Here is a 14,206-nt window from a genome sequence, read left to right as displayed (position 1 = left end):
ACTGGCAAGGCTGCATTTATGGGCACTGATTAGCGAGGCAGCAACCAGAAAGTGTTCTTTAGCCCTTAAGTTCTGCCCTAAGCCCATGGCCTTTGGCCCACCTAGAAATACCCCTGTTGGTGGCTAAATGAGTGTGTTTGAAGTTGGCACTTAAGTCTTTGGGGGGAAGTTGCCTTGTTGCCTCCCCTGTTTGGGCCCGAGTGAAGGTAGCCTCCCTTCTTCCCTTGAGGTGGCTTGGCTGGAGCATCCGTTTTTTGTGCCTTTCTGTTAAAGGAAAAAAAAATAAGTACAAAAAAATGAATGTCCAAAAACATGACCAAATAAGAATGTTCATATATGCTTTATATTTACCTTCATCTTTGGATTCCCAAGTTATAGAATTCTGTAGAGCAGGGGTCTCAAAGTACCGGCCTGGGGACCGGTTACAAATGCCCCGCAGGCAGGGCCGATCCTAGGCGGGTGTGACATGTGGCAGCATGCAGCGGCTGGGAGCTTTCTCTCTCTCAATCTCCTCTCCCCCGCATGCTGCTGCAGCCCAGCGCACACAACCCAAGAGAGCAGAGCAGAGGGAGGATCCGCCCACCACCCCGCCCACTTAGTTCTATCGAGAAGTGCCCACTATCGAATAGTGCCCGGGACAAACTGCGCATGCGCCTTACATAATACCTCAACAGCTGATTTTACGATCAGCTGTTGTGTAGGTGAGATGGCGCCTGCGCACAAAAGCCGACTGAAGATATTTTTAAGTTAGATTGTGCCGAGGCATGTTCATGTAGGTGAGGGGCGGAATTTAACATGAAGGGGGCAGATGTTTTCATTGATGGCCAGTGCTGATCTAACATGAAGGGGACGGATGTTTTCAAGGATGGTCACTGCTGCAAAGATGGGGACAGAATTTTAAACGTTTAGCTAGCTACATAGGCCCTCCAGGAAGAATAACAGATATAGATTTGTTTAGCAGATTTGTTTGGGCATCGTTAAAAATTTCGCCCCCATTTTTGCAGCACTGGCCATCATTGAAAACATTCGTACCCTTCATGTTAAATTCTGCCCCTCACCTACATTAACACTCCTCGGCAGCGCGAGGCACAATCTGACTGAAAAATGTCTTCAGTCGGCTATTGTGCGCAGGCGCCGTCTCGTCGACACAACAGCTGATCGTAAAATTAGCTGTTGTGCTGAGGGTTAATAGTGCGTCCGCTGACACCAATGCTGGGGGTTAATATTGCATCCGCTGACACCAGTGCTGGGGTTTTTTTATGATCTCCTGTATGTATTCCATCTGGTCTTGTTCCCAGTGTTTTAGATCAGACCATCTTTTTCAGGTTTGGTCCTTTGATCGGTCCACCGAAAATTCTCTCTGCAAAACGGCGATGACCTTCTCCAAAATGCTGTCCTTTTGGCTGTTGGGCCTTTCGTAATTGTGCAGCTTGCAGTCATAATCATGCTTCTCTAGGATGCACACCATCTCCACCATCTCACCCTTGCTTATGGGGGTTGCTTTGTGCCTCCTATAAGCTCCACCACCGCGGGGCTGGCTGCAATCTGCCGAATCCGCCATGTTGTTCCTCCCGAATGTTCTGCCATGTGTGTCGCATGCAGAAGAGAGATGGTCACGCCACTGTTTCATGACACACTGAGAGAGTTTGACGCATGCACAGTGTGTATAAAGCCAGAATGCACGGTCGATGGAACGGCCGTAGGAACGATCTTGGAGTGGAGGACGAATGATCACAAACACACAAAAGGAGCAGAAAACTAAGGAACAATTGGAAATTGGGGCATAGGTGGTTAGTGGCCTATACTGCTTGGATTGAGGCCTATATGGGGACCAGCTTGTGGGTTAAGCCAGACATTATGGTTTGTCTTTTGTTCTGCCTTGCGGGCATCAGATCATCATGACTGATAAATTCACGTCGCCAGAATTTCTCCCCCATTTTTTTGACATGTATCAGGAGCTGCCCTGTCTCTGGAAGGTAAAGAGTAGAGACTACTCAAATAAAATACTGAGGAAGGCAGCTTTGGAGAAACTGGTAGAGTTGTGCAAACCTGTGTACCCCAAGGCAGACACCAACTAGGTCAAGCAAAAGATAGCCAACCGTTGGAGTATATTAAAAGGGAGCTGAACAAAGTCCTGGACTCAGAGATCTGGAGCAGCAGCGGATGACCTACTGTATATGTGCCCAGGCTGTGGTATTACCACAGCTTGCAGTTTTTGACAGACCATACAGAATCCAGGCCATCGCAGTGTACGCTCCCTTCAACGTCTGCTGAGGCTACAGCTCCTGAGGTCCGCACAGTTCCTGATGCACAGGATGAAGATGTGGAGGAGCCCAGCTTGTCCCAGGTATAGCATTGTTGAACATATTTATATCCAAAAATACAAGACGTTATTGGGAAAATATTTCTGCCTTAACAAAGTGGTTTCCATATCAATAGACAGTAGGGACCAAAAATGATTTGAACAAGAACAAAAAATGCTGGGGACAGAATGATAGTCTTTTCTATTTCTCCACATTCAATTTGCAACAGTGAGGAGATCAAAACTGTGTTTGATTGATGACCAAACCCCAAAAAATATTCTAATTATGTCCCATTTTCATACATAGGAAAGTGTCAGTCTGGAGGAGCCAATGGCCAGTAGCCAGACAGAGTCGCAGATCCCTTCCCTACGTCCTGCTGCAAAAAGAGCCATGAAGATCAGAAATCTGGAGGAAGCCACAGCTTCCTTTCTCAGCCAGGCCACTACTGCTCCCTGTACTGACCCAGATGAGGCTGAGGCATTTGGGTGTGTGACGGCCAATAAATGAAGGCAGATGGCCAGTGAGCAAAGAAGCAGGCGTGAGGAACTCATCCTACAGCTCCTCAACAAGGGGACGAGGGGAGACATTTCTGAACACACCCACGTTTCAGATTTTGTGGCCCCACCTCCACCACCTCCACAGCCAACCCACCCACCACAGCAGCATGGCAGTCAGTGGCAATACCATCCACAATAATATAATTATCTTGCTATCACTAGAAAACAAATGCCTTTTAAAATATGTTTGGCATAACTCCATCAGTATCACCAGCAAAGCAGCTTCATTATTATCCCATTAAAGAAGAGAACGTGCGCTGCATTTAGACATTTCATAATTTGCCTCGTTATGATTGTTACTTCTCCATTCCGAACGCTAGTTTACAAGATCGACCACTTCTGGCTCGTTCCTTGGTGACGGATTTGTGCACTGACCATTCGAAAATCAGACGTGGAGTCATCGTTTGCCAAAAACTTACTAGCATGTCATCCAACATTTGTTGGCCGAAAATTGGAAAACAATTGTTGAAAGGAGCGCACTAACGGTAAGAACTTCGGACAACAGCCTGTCAAACGACAATCCCCTTCTGATTTTCTTACCATGTGTATGAGGCTTTAGACCCCATACACACTATTAGATTTTCTGCAGATTTTTGTCCTCAGATTTACCAAAACCATATAATATGAGGTCAAACCTTAAGAGTTTCAATTTGTATGCAATCAGGCAGGACCTTGCACTACATGGTTTTGAAGACAAAAATCTGCAGAAAATCTAATAGTGTATATGGGGTCTTAGACTTCAAGATAAAGCATGGAGTTTCAGACCAAAGATAGTAAGCAGCCCAGAACATTCGCATGATTGTCTGCCCAGAGAGACAGTTTATAAATTCACATTGTGGAAAACATTCCTTAATATGCTGCACAATCAATGCTTCAATTAAAACAAGACTTTCAGGGGATCGGATACCACTTAGCGCAATAGGATCTCTGTGTTGTCTGAACCGACACGCACAATAGTTGAACTGCTCCTCAGGCACAGGATTGAAATATATGAAAAAGACAGCCAAATGTCAATATCTCTGGCAGGCTTGTAGGTTTGTTAAAATAAGAGTTTATTTCTTTTATCAGTAACATGGCTCAAGTGACTTCTTCCATCAATACAAGTTTCAAGCTATGTATTTAACCTTTCCTTCTACAGTTTAAAGCCTCACAGCTCCAGTTTATATATATAAAAAAAAAATATCCCACTCCACCCCCTCATCTGAACTAAAGCGTTTAGTTGAACAAAATGTACCTAAAATTCCGTTTATTTTTCTAAATCCAACGTAATGTGACAGGCCGGGTCAGAACAGGCCAGGGTGATGGGGGGAGGGATCACAGTTTTGGGTTGTTTTACTTAGAGATGGGCTTTAGGCCTGGTTCACACTTCTCTGGTTTGTTTTTTAAATACCTTTTTTTCCTTGTAGTATGGAGCACTTCCAGCTCCAGCCGCCTAGGCGATGATGTGACTAGATGATTCCCATGGACTCTTGGGATATCGGCGTCATCTATCCCAGGAATCCATGGGAATCACCTAATACTGAAATCTTGCGTGATTTCTGGACCAGAAATGATGTGAACGGGAGGAGTTAGGCCCCATTTTCAAGAAGGAGCATCTACAGGGAGGAAGGGGAGCTTCTCTGCTAGGGAACTGACAGAAACCATTAATCAGACTGAGACAGAAGTACAGTTAAATCACACTTGTTTAATAATATTAATGAAAAAAGGTAAACAGAGTAAACGTAGTCAAAACATAGCCAGAGTTCAGGAACCGGAATGGATAGTCAGACAAGGCAAAACATCAGGGAGCCAGAGATGAGCCTAGTAGAACAGCAAGCAGGATCTGGAACCAGAAGGAATGTCAGCCAAGCAAGTCTTTATCAGGAACACAGGAGAGCGTCTCTAGAGATGTGACCAAGGCGAAGGCAAAGATCATCTGGACTGGACGGCTTAAGTAGGCAGGACTGATGAGCAAGATATCATCAACAGGTGAATCACTGTAAATGTAGACAAGTAAATATAATATACCTTCATATCTTTATATTTACTAGTGTTAGCAGGATAAGGATTACAAATAGTTAATGTTGTTTGAGAGAGTTTAGTTCCACTTTTAGAATGGGCTGCCAATACATCCCAGTGCAACCAAAACTGCACCTGACTTTTTTTGGGAAAACAACACATGGCAATGTAGGTTTCTCAGTGCTCCCATGAGACCATCTCCAAGCACCAATGCTGTCACAGAAGAGGAGTGAATCTCATGCTTCTCTATACCCAGAAGTACTGGTTATTTGCTGATCTCCTGGTGGCTGAATAGAGGAGCAGAAAAGAAAGACAACGGTGAGTATGTGATTTTGGGTTGGGTGCATTAAAGTGGTTGTAAACCCTAGCAAAAAAAAAAACCTGCAAGACAAGGGCATAATGAGCTCATTCACTCTGTCATGCGCGTGCGAGCCACTGGTACCGGCACAGTCTAACTGAAGCAACGACACGTACGTGCCATTGCTTCAGTTTGCTTCAGTGCGCATGTGCCAATGATGTCGGCACATGCAAATACAGGTGACATCTTCTAAACCGTTCAGGTTTAGGAGATATCCAGGGTAGCTACAGGTAAGCCTTATAATACGCTTACCTGTAGCAAAAAGTGTGTTGTAAGGGTTTACATCCACTTTAAAGTGTTCACTAGATTTTATTATGCTACCTATAACATTTTTTAAAGCCTTTTTACACATTTGCTGCTACTCCCTTTGGTGGCTACTAGAGATGGTTTGAACACCCCCCTGTTTGGTTTGCAGCAGAATTCTCAAACAGGGGAAAAGTTCTGCCCCAAACTGCTACCTCCATTGAGCCAAATCATGAGAAATCAAAAGGGCCCATTTTGAAGGCTTATATGCAAGTAATTGGCCATAAAAGTGTACAGGGGTCCAGGTACTGCCCTAGGGGACATGTATCAGTGCAAACATTTTTTTTTAAATTGTTTTTTCAGAAGCAGTGATTTTAATGATGCTTATAGTGAAACAAAAAAAATGAAAAATTCCTTGAAATATAGTGCCGGGGGAGTCCCCTTAGTCTGCCTGTAAAGTGGTGCATCTGTAGCATGTATAGAACATGCTGCAACAAAGCTGACAGTTCTACAGGAAAAAAAAAACAAGTCAAATCACATTTAAATTGCAATTGTCGCCACCTGCCTATTTAAGAAAACAAAAACAATGTCCCCCCGTTGTAGATCCATCGTCAGTCACGATGCCCACCACACCACCAACCTGAAAAAGAAAACAAAAATCACTCCACCCGGGATGAAGGCAAACCGTTTGCCAGTTCTTATATAGGTAAGGGCGTGGACACCCAGCGACATAACCAGGTGGCACCGCCCCGGCTGGTGATGTCACAAGGGGGGTGGTGCCATCAGGTGGCGTCGCCCTTACCTATGTAAGAACTGTTAAACGACAAGCCAGACATTTGGCAGTTTGCCTTCACGGCGGGCGGAACATTTATTTTTATTTTTCAGGTTGGTGGTGCAGCGGGTGTCATAGTAAGTGAGGTTGAAAAAAGTCCATCAAGTCCAACCTATGTCTAATGATTGAAAAAAAATGTCATGATTTACAATGGATCTACAATGGGGGACACATTTTGGGGAATGCATTGCAGGGAGTTTGGCGGGGCAGCTCAGGGGGTGAATTTGCTGGGCTGGCCAGCCTTAGACAAACTAGCAGTTGTTTGACATCTTCACCACTTGCAAATCATTTTCCTTACAGTGGACTGATTGGTTTCAAACCACTTAGCGTCCTTTCTAAATCCCTTGCCAGACTTATAAGCATTCACAACGCTCTTTCTGAGGGCCTTTGAGAACCCTATTGATCTTGGCATGATGATGTCTGATGACACATATGTTACTAGCAAAGAGAATACCAGGCCCTAGAAGTCTGAGGGATAAGCAAGACAGTTCATGGATTTGAAGTGGTAGTAAACGTAGGAGTGTATTTTCTTTTTCCTTGTGACAAATCTGCATTTTTTTAATTCAGTGCATAAAAATGAATATACAAGGTCAATTTTATTTGTCATTTGTTTGAGTATATCACCTTTATGTGTATGCACTTTTTGAATCAAGAGCTAATGGTTGCTTGTTCAACTATGTTCAAAAAGTCAACAATTTCCATGTGGTGTACTTACTTTTTCACATGACTGTAAATGTAGATCCTGCTGATCTTGGGGAGGGGGTTTAGGGAAGAGGGAATGTATGGGTGATGTTGGAACATCTGCTGGCTATGGATCAGTGTGGTCATTGTACAGCAGTCAACTGCATAGGGAAAGTCAGTGGCTGCCTAAAGCTACTGGAGGGGTTTACTGCAGAATGTGGTACAATTTTGCAGTCGAAAGGGCATAAAGATTAAGCTACTTTTATACTCTATTCAAACCTGCCTTTAGTTTGTTGTTCATTTGAGGACATCAGTGCACTTTAAGTTATAAAAGTTAACAGTATAAAACTGTACATTTTATCAGAGTTATTTCATTTATAAATTAGTATAAATGTTCAAATACATGAAATGTTATCAAAAGTATGTACAAGTTAATGTTATTCTAATGAAATGACTCACGTCGCTTTTTCATGTCAGACTACTAAACTCATTACACATCATAAAGATTAGTCATGTGAAAACCAAGGTAAAATTCTGCTTTCTCTAGAGTCTTAGTTGTAGTGATGGGCAAATATTTTCTGGTTCGATTCCCTAAGGGTTCTGGGGAAATTTGGTAAACCTGAATCTAAAGGCAAATCCCAATGAAGACTATCGGGGATCAATCTTGCAGTTAAATTTTGGCCATTTGTTTAAGGCTAATAGACAAACTACTGTAAAAAGTCATGGAAAGCTGGGCACTGCCATAGAGAAAATGTACAAAGGTAAAAAAAATAACAATAACATACCTCTGGATCCTTTCATGTGGTTTCAAGGGCAACATTAAAAATACACATCCATATGTTTTGGACTTGTCTGGCTATCACCTGTGATTACTACAGTTACGTCTGTCGCTCAAGAACAGAACATGACTTGCCTTTTAGGATTGGTGGGAAATACTATCCCTACAGTGGTAAAGAGAACACAAATAAGCTTACTACTCTTCTATGCGAAAAAGGCAATTTTACTAAGCTGGAAAAAACCTGCTCCGCCTTCACTAGCTTTTTGGAAATATTTAGTAAACATTAGTCTACCCCTATACAAATTGAAGAAAGATAAAACACAGTGCCAAATGTCATTAATGGGAACTGAAATATAGGGGATGCGATGAAACTGTAGATCGCAGCTGCCCTGATTTTTGGCAAGCCAAAAACAAAAGTTAAAAATTAAAAGGAAAGCAGCGCTGATCCAAAAAATCTATAAATAACCCTTCCAAGTACATGTCTATTCCTACAGTGAAGAAGAAGACCATAAATAAGACTTAAAGCAAATCCTAAATACAGTAAAAAATTGCAATACAGTGCAAAAATAAAGTGCAAGCAGTGCTCAAAATAAATATTAATCTGTGACACATACAGTAAATTTCATAGTCTAAATATATAATGAAACCAGTCCATTATGATAGTGATCCAAAAAACGAAGAAAAATATAAAAGTATGAAAAATATACTGTATATATATTATGAGTGGTAATCATAAAATTCATCAATGCAGAAAATGGTGACACAGTGATATCTTGTACGTTCAGTTTTGTGAACATGCCACCCAGTGTGATCCTCCACCAGTCGTAAAAAAAACAAACTCACCAGATAAAATGGCTGGTAAGATTATGAACCAGCAGCTGCGCCTTTAAGCAATAAATGCTTTGATCCAAAAGGCTGTTTAAACTGCACGCTGTCCTCTCTAGATCTCGTGCCATGACCCACATGTGTATAAAATGGAAGAAGGAGGCTCCAATAGTGGATAATGTTTTTAAAAGGATTTATTAAAACATTGAATAAAAATTCACTCACATTTCATAAGTGTCAGACCCGACACTAGGGATAAAATGCATCTGTGTGTTCCAAATCGTCTCCGGCCACTATGTTCAAACGCGAGACGCGAGTATGATCCTGGATAGCGTGTTGACGTCAGCATCCATCTTCCCGAAGCGCCAGGATGTCTGATGTCTCAATACCATTTTATGTATGGGCGAGCCGCCCTTGGATTGATCACCAACCCGCAACAACAAATTTATTATTATACATCTTTTAAAACCTGCAGCGTTAACCTTAATAATGTGTAATAACCCACATATCTCACTCTATTGCTGAAATAATATATGAAGCTGAAATCATATAGTGCTGTTGTTTTGCTTGCGTCTATCTAACAAGGTTACTTTGCGGTATAAGCAAGGAAGCTGACAGATATCCATAGCAAGATGCCTAGCAAATAAGCAGCCTATGGTCTGTAACAGTAGAAATACACTTAAAAGTTACTTAGCTAGAGTTACTTTGTTCTTGATCTCTGCTGATAACGAGGCTTCTGGAGATCAGGCACCTTCTTGTAGGCTAATTACAGATTCTTCCTCCTGCTCTGGTGTTAATCCATGATGAGTGGCCTGTGTTTAAGGCATCATAAGTCCTTTTATGTGTCAGCTTGTTCACAATGGTTACAAACTCAATTACCTTAGCAACCAACAAACCTACATCTCAGTAGCTTTAGTTTGAAAGGCACTCTCTTACCTGTCTACTGTAGCTATAGAGACAATAGACTGTTCTCAAACTGCCAACGGAATACAACAATGGTATCTACATTCCCATTGTATCCAACAGGATTTGTTTGATAAATTCTGTGTCTGTAAAACCAGAATGCTATGAGTCTTATAGAAAATTATATTTTATATCAAACGCAACACATTCCGCCCTTGATTTTTCTCTCAGACTACACACAGAAAATATCTTCATTACTAAACTCATTCTAAACATTAATTTTCCTTGAATGCAACTCCTCTCATATTTCTGTCACTGAGGTGTTTCAGTCTTTGGCTTAAAGTTCATTAGAAAGTCCATTCTAAAGTTCTTTAGAAACAAGTCCAGGCTTGTAATACATCAAAGGCCTTGCTCTCAACAGCTCTTGTGGTCTTCCATCATTCTGTCCATCATGTAACCACTTTTTTCTGGTCTTCCTATGGATCAAATCGGAGACAGCCTGTGGAGTGGAAAACAAAGCGGATTATCTGTTCCTTCTAGTAATACATAAACAATACATCCTGGCCCTTCAGTTACAAGCTCTCCTCTAACTGGATTCTTGCCTGTATATCTGACCAACACTTTGCCACCTGCCTATATCCACTTCTGACCCTCCCAAAGAACATGAATAGGGAGCAGAGGAAATATACTGATATTTTCCAGAAGATCACTGCTGTTTATTTTGGAAGGTTTGATGTTATGTAGCCTCACTTTCCACTCTTGCTGAGAAGTATCCACTAACCAGTCAGGGTCTCAGCCACTGTCTTGCAGCTCATCTGCCAATGCAAATACAACTTCAAACCTTCCTGCCAGATTCCCTCTCGTTCCTAGATAGGCTTCAGCTTCAGATCTGTCACTCTTGGTTTCTATGTCATGGGAAGCAGTAACATGGTGTCTGTTAAGCCCTGTTCTTTAAGAAACCTTACATAAATACTTAAATTTGCACCTCAGCCCCAACCATCCTCTCATATAGTGTGCTCTTGGCTAATGGCCTAGAATTTAAAAACATGACTGCCTGTGTGAGTACCCGATCCCACCCCCTTAGTGTATGTGTGGGTGTAAGCTTGCGTATCTGGTCCTTCAATAGCCTGTTGTATCTTTCAATCAAACCAGCTGCCTGTGGATGTTATGGGATGTGGCACAACCAATACACTCCACAATCTTTGGCACACTTCTCTACTATTGATCTGTTGAAGTGTGAGCTGTTAACACTTTGGACTTGTTTGGGACAACCATAAACAACGACAAGTTTCTGGAGCAGTTGAAGTGTTGCGGCATGATCTGCATGTTTGCAAGGATGAACAAGCATAAGTCCCGCAAAGGTGTCCACTGCAATATAACAGTATCTCAGTCCACTGTTTCCTCAGAGCAGGGGATTGATGAAGTCAATCTGCCAGATCTCTGCAGGCCTCTTTCCCCTCCTATTCAACCCAGTGGAGTACTTTTGCAATGGCCATTGTCGCACTTCTCCACGCACTGTACAGTTCCTTATTACAGTCTTTATCATGTCCATGGATATAGGCAATCCTCTCTGCTGTCCCCATTCATATGTTGCTTTCTGCCCCAAATGTCCAGATTGCTTTTGGGCTCAGTTGGCCAAGTTCATCAAGACAGGATCAATTGGCACAGCTGCATTCACTTTGGCGATTTCATCTGCAACTCTGTTATAGTTCTCAAAGTCTGGGACTAGGGGCACATGTGCGTCAACATGCCCCATTTTTATGGTGCGGGAGTGAGCTTCCTTCCAGATGTAGTCCCAGATTTCCTTGCCTCCCCACATCACCTTTCCATGAATCATCCATTCATTGGACTTCCACGTGGGCATCCAAGTTTACAGTCCTTTAAAGACCGCCCAGCTTTCAGTGTAGATAGTGACATGGGAAGAAGGATCCTCCTGAAGCGTCATTACTACAGCTTTCAACTCTGCATACTGACTGGATCCTCTGATTCCCGACAACTCCGGTTACCTACAACTGCCCCTGAACAACCTATGGATTAAACACAAAGTAATAACAACATAGTAAAGAATATAGTCAGGAATACATGTATGGATAGTCTAGAGAGCAAAATATAAAGTGATTTTAGAGAGGAGAGCGAAGGGGTATACAAACCACACCAATAGCATTTTACTGGATAGAATGAGACTCTTATTGAAACGTAAATGTAGATATATTAAGAGATATGTAAAAGCTCCTGTGAAAGCTCAATAAACATTGAGTATGAATGTATGTGTTGTATATGTATATTGAATAATTACTAAATACTAAAGAGAATAAAAAAAATACACCAATCCTTTAACCACTTGCCGACCAGCCGCTGTCATACTGCGGCAGGTTGGCTCGTTCCCACAAATCGCCGTAGGTGTACATTGGCTCCTTTAAGAGCACCGCTGCACGGCGGGGGACACAATGCACGTGGCCGGAGGCCGTGATGTCCGCCGGCCACCCGCGATTGTGGAAAAGAGAGCCAGAACGGGGATCTGTTAATGTAAACAGACAGATCCCCATCCAGACAGGGGAGGAGAGAGAGAGATCTGCTGTTCCTATTGATTAGGAACAGTGATCGCTCTCCTCCTCCAGTCAGTCCCATCCCCCCACCGTTAGAAACAGCTTGCAGGGAACACATTTAACCCCTTGATCGCCCCTAGTGTTAACCCTTCCCTGCCAGTGGCATTTACACAGTAATTAGTGCATTTTTTATAGCAATGATCGCTGTATAAATGTCAATGGTCCCAAAAGAGTGTCAATAGTGTCCGATCTGTCCACCGCAATGTCGCAGTCCCACTAAAAATCACAGATCGCTACCATTACTAGTAAAAAAATAAAATAAAAAATGCCATAAATCTATCCCCTATTTTGTAGAGACTATAACTTTTGTGCACACCAATCAATATACGCTTATTGCAATTTGTTTTACCAAAAATATGTAGAAGAACACATATTGGCCTAAACTGATGAAGAAATTCTTTTTTTTTTAAACTTTTGGGGATATTTATTATAGCAAAAAGTAAAAATATTGGTTAGTTTTCAAAATTGTTGCTCTTTTTTTGTTTATAGCGCAAAAAATAAAAACCACAGAGGTGATCAAATACCACCAATTGATAGCCCCTGGGGAATCCTGGGGAATCTATGCTCTAGCTCCCAGTGGGATCTGTGCTGATGCTCCAGTGGACCTGCTTCCTGAACCTCTCAGAGTTCAATCCGCAGCAGTCAGTCCTAGGGTCCACTACCTTAGCGGTGCACTCCTGACTCCTACGGAGTGCATCTGTCACCTGGCCTCAGGTGACCTGACAGCAATAGGGAATATTTGGATGTGGAATTAATTTGTTCCTTTAACAATTAGCTTGGCTTACATACAACAGCAGCATAACGATTTGAAATATTTTAGTTTGAAAAAAAAGCCTTTTCTAGGTAGTATCAACAGCAGCATATGCTTTTACATCAAATTGTAATAGACTTGCTTTGACCAGCTAATACAAATTGGACAGTAGTTCGTTGTGGCTGTCCCTGGTCTTACTGATGTAAACCTGTCCTGGAGCTGTATATTTCTATAAGAGTTAAGTGAGCACAGATGATACTGCAATGTAAGATTGGCCAGCAGCAAAACATTCTTATTAAGGGAGAACTGGCCAAAATCTAATAGAGGTGTTTTGCAGGCAGGGGTTTTAATGAATGAACATGATGTAAGACACTGCAGATGACATAGTGATGTAAAGTTGGCCAACAGCAAGATCATTTCTTTTAAGATTAGGAGACCTCATAATACAGTATTGTATAACTGTAGCAGGGGAGATTTAATTAGGGATAGTAGACCTAACTGGTGTATTTCTAACATTTGTTTTATCTAAGGAGAAAAGGGTGTGGGGTGAATGTAAGTGAGGAATGTAAGGAGGTTTAGGTGCACATTGTTCTTGCACTTAGCTTTTTTCTTGAAAATGATACAGCTGTGCACTGTGAACAATTGCAACTCCAAGAACAGTTGGTCAGCAACAAGTGAATGCTCCACTTTAAGCAACCCCAAAAGGGCCTTTCAATCAAAATAAAAATGTAAACCCATCAGGAGAAATTAAAAACCCAAAATACCACCCCTGAAACAAAACCCCACTTTTTTAAAAGGGAAACCTTGCAGCACCCCCACCAATAATATATATATATATATATATATATATATATATATATATATATATATATATATATATATATATATATATATATATATATATATATATATATATATATATCCCTGATATAAAAGAAGCAAGCCTTGCAGCAAGAAATAAAAATAAAATTGCTATAAATAGGACAGTAGCAAAACCACTGACCTCAAATCAACCACAAAAGAAAATAAAAGACAAAAAGCCCCCAATAATAAAAGAAAAGAAAAAAAAGAAGAGATGATTGCTCACAGAGCTAACAATCAAACTTAAACTACAGTTTCATAACTGACCCTAATCTTCCCCATGCAGTTTTTCAGCTTTCCCTACAATTTCCCAGCAACAGCTTCCAATTCACTAACAATGTGGCTACTTTTATCGTAAGGGGGCTGGCTTAACTAAAAGCTCCTTTATTGGCACTTCTAAGCCTGCTGACCATAGCTAAAAGGTCATGCAGTTCATTATGGTTTTTTAAAAAATTTACTTAAATCTACACATAAATTCACTGAGACTGTGAATCTAGAACCTGAGGGATT

The sequence above is a fragment of the Aquarana catesbeiana genome, linkage group LG02 (assembly GCF_042186555.1).
Source record: "Aquarana catesbeiana isolate 2022-GZ linkage group LG02, ASM4218655v1, whole genome shotgun sequence".
NCBI classification, from domain to species: Eukaryota; Metazoa; Chordata; class Amphibia; order Anura; family Ranidae; genus Aquarana; species Aquarana catesbeiana.
Note: the sequence above shows the minus strand (reverse complement) of the source record.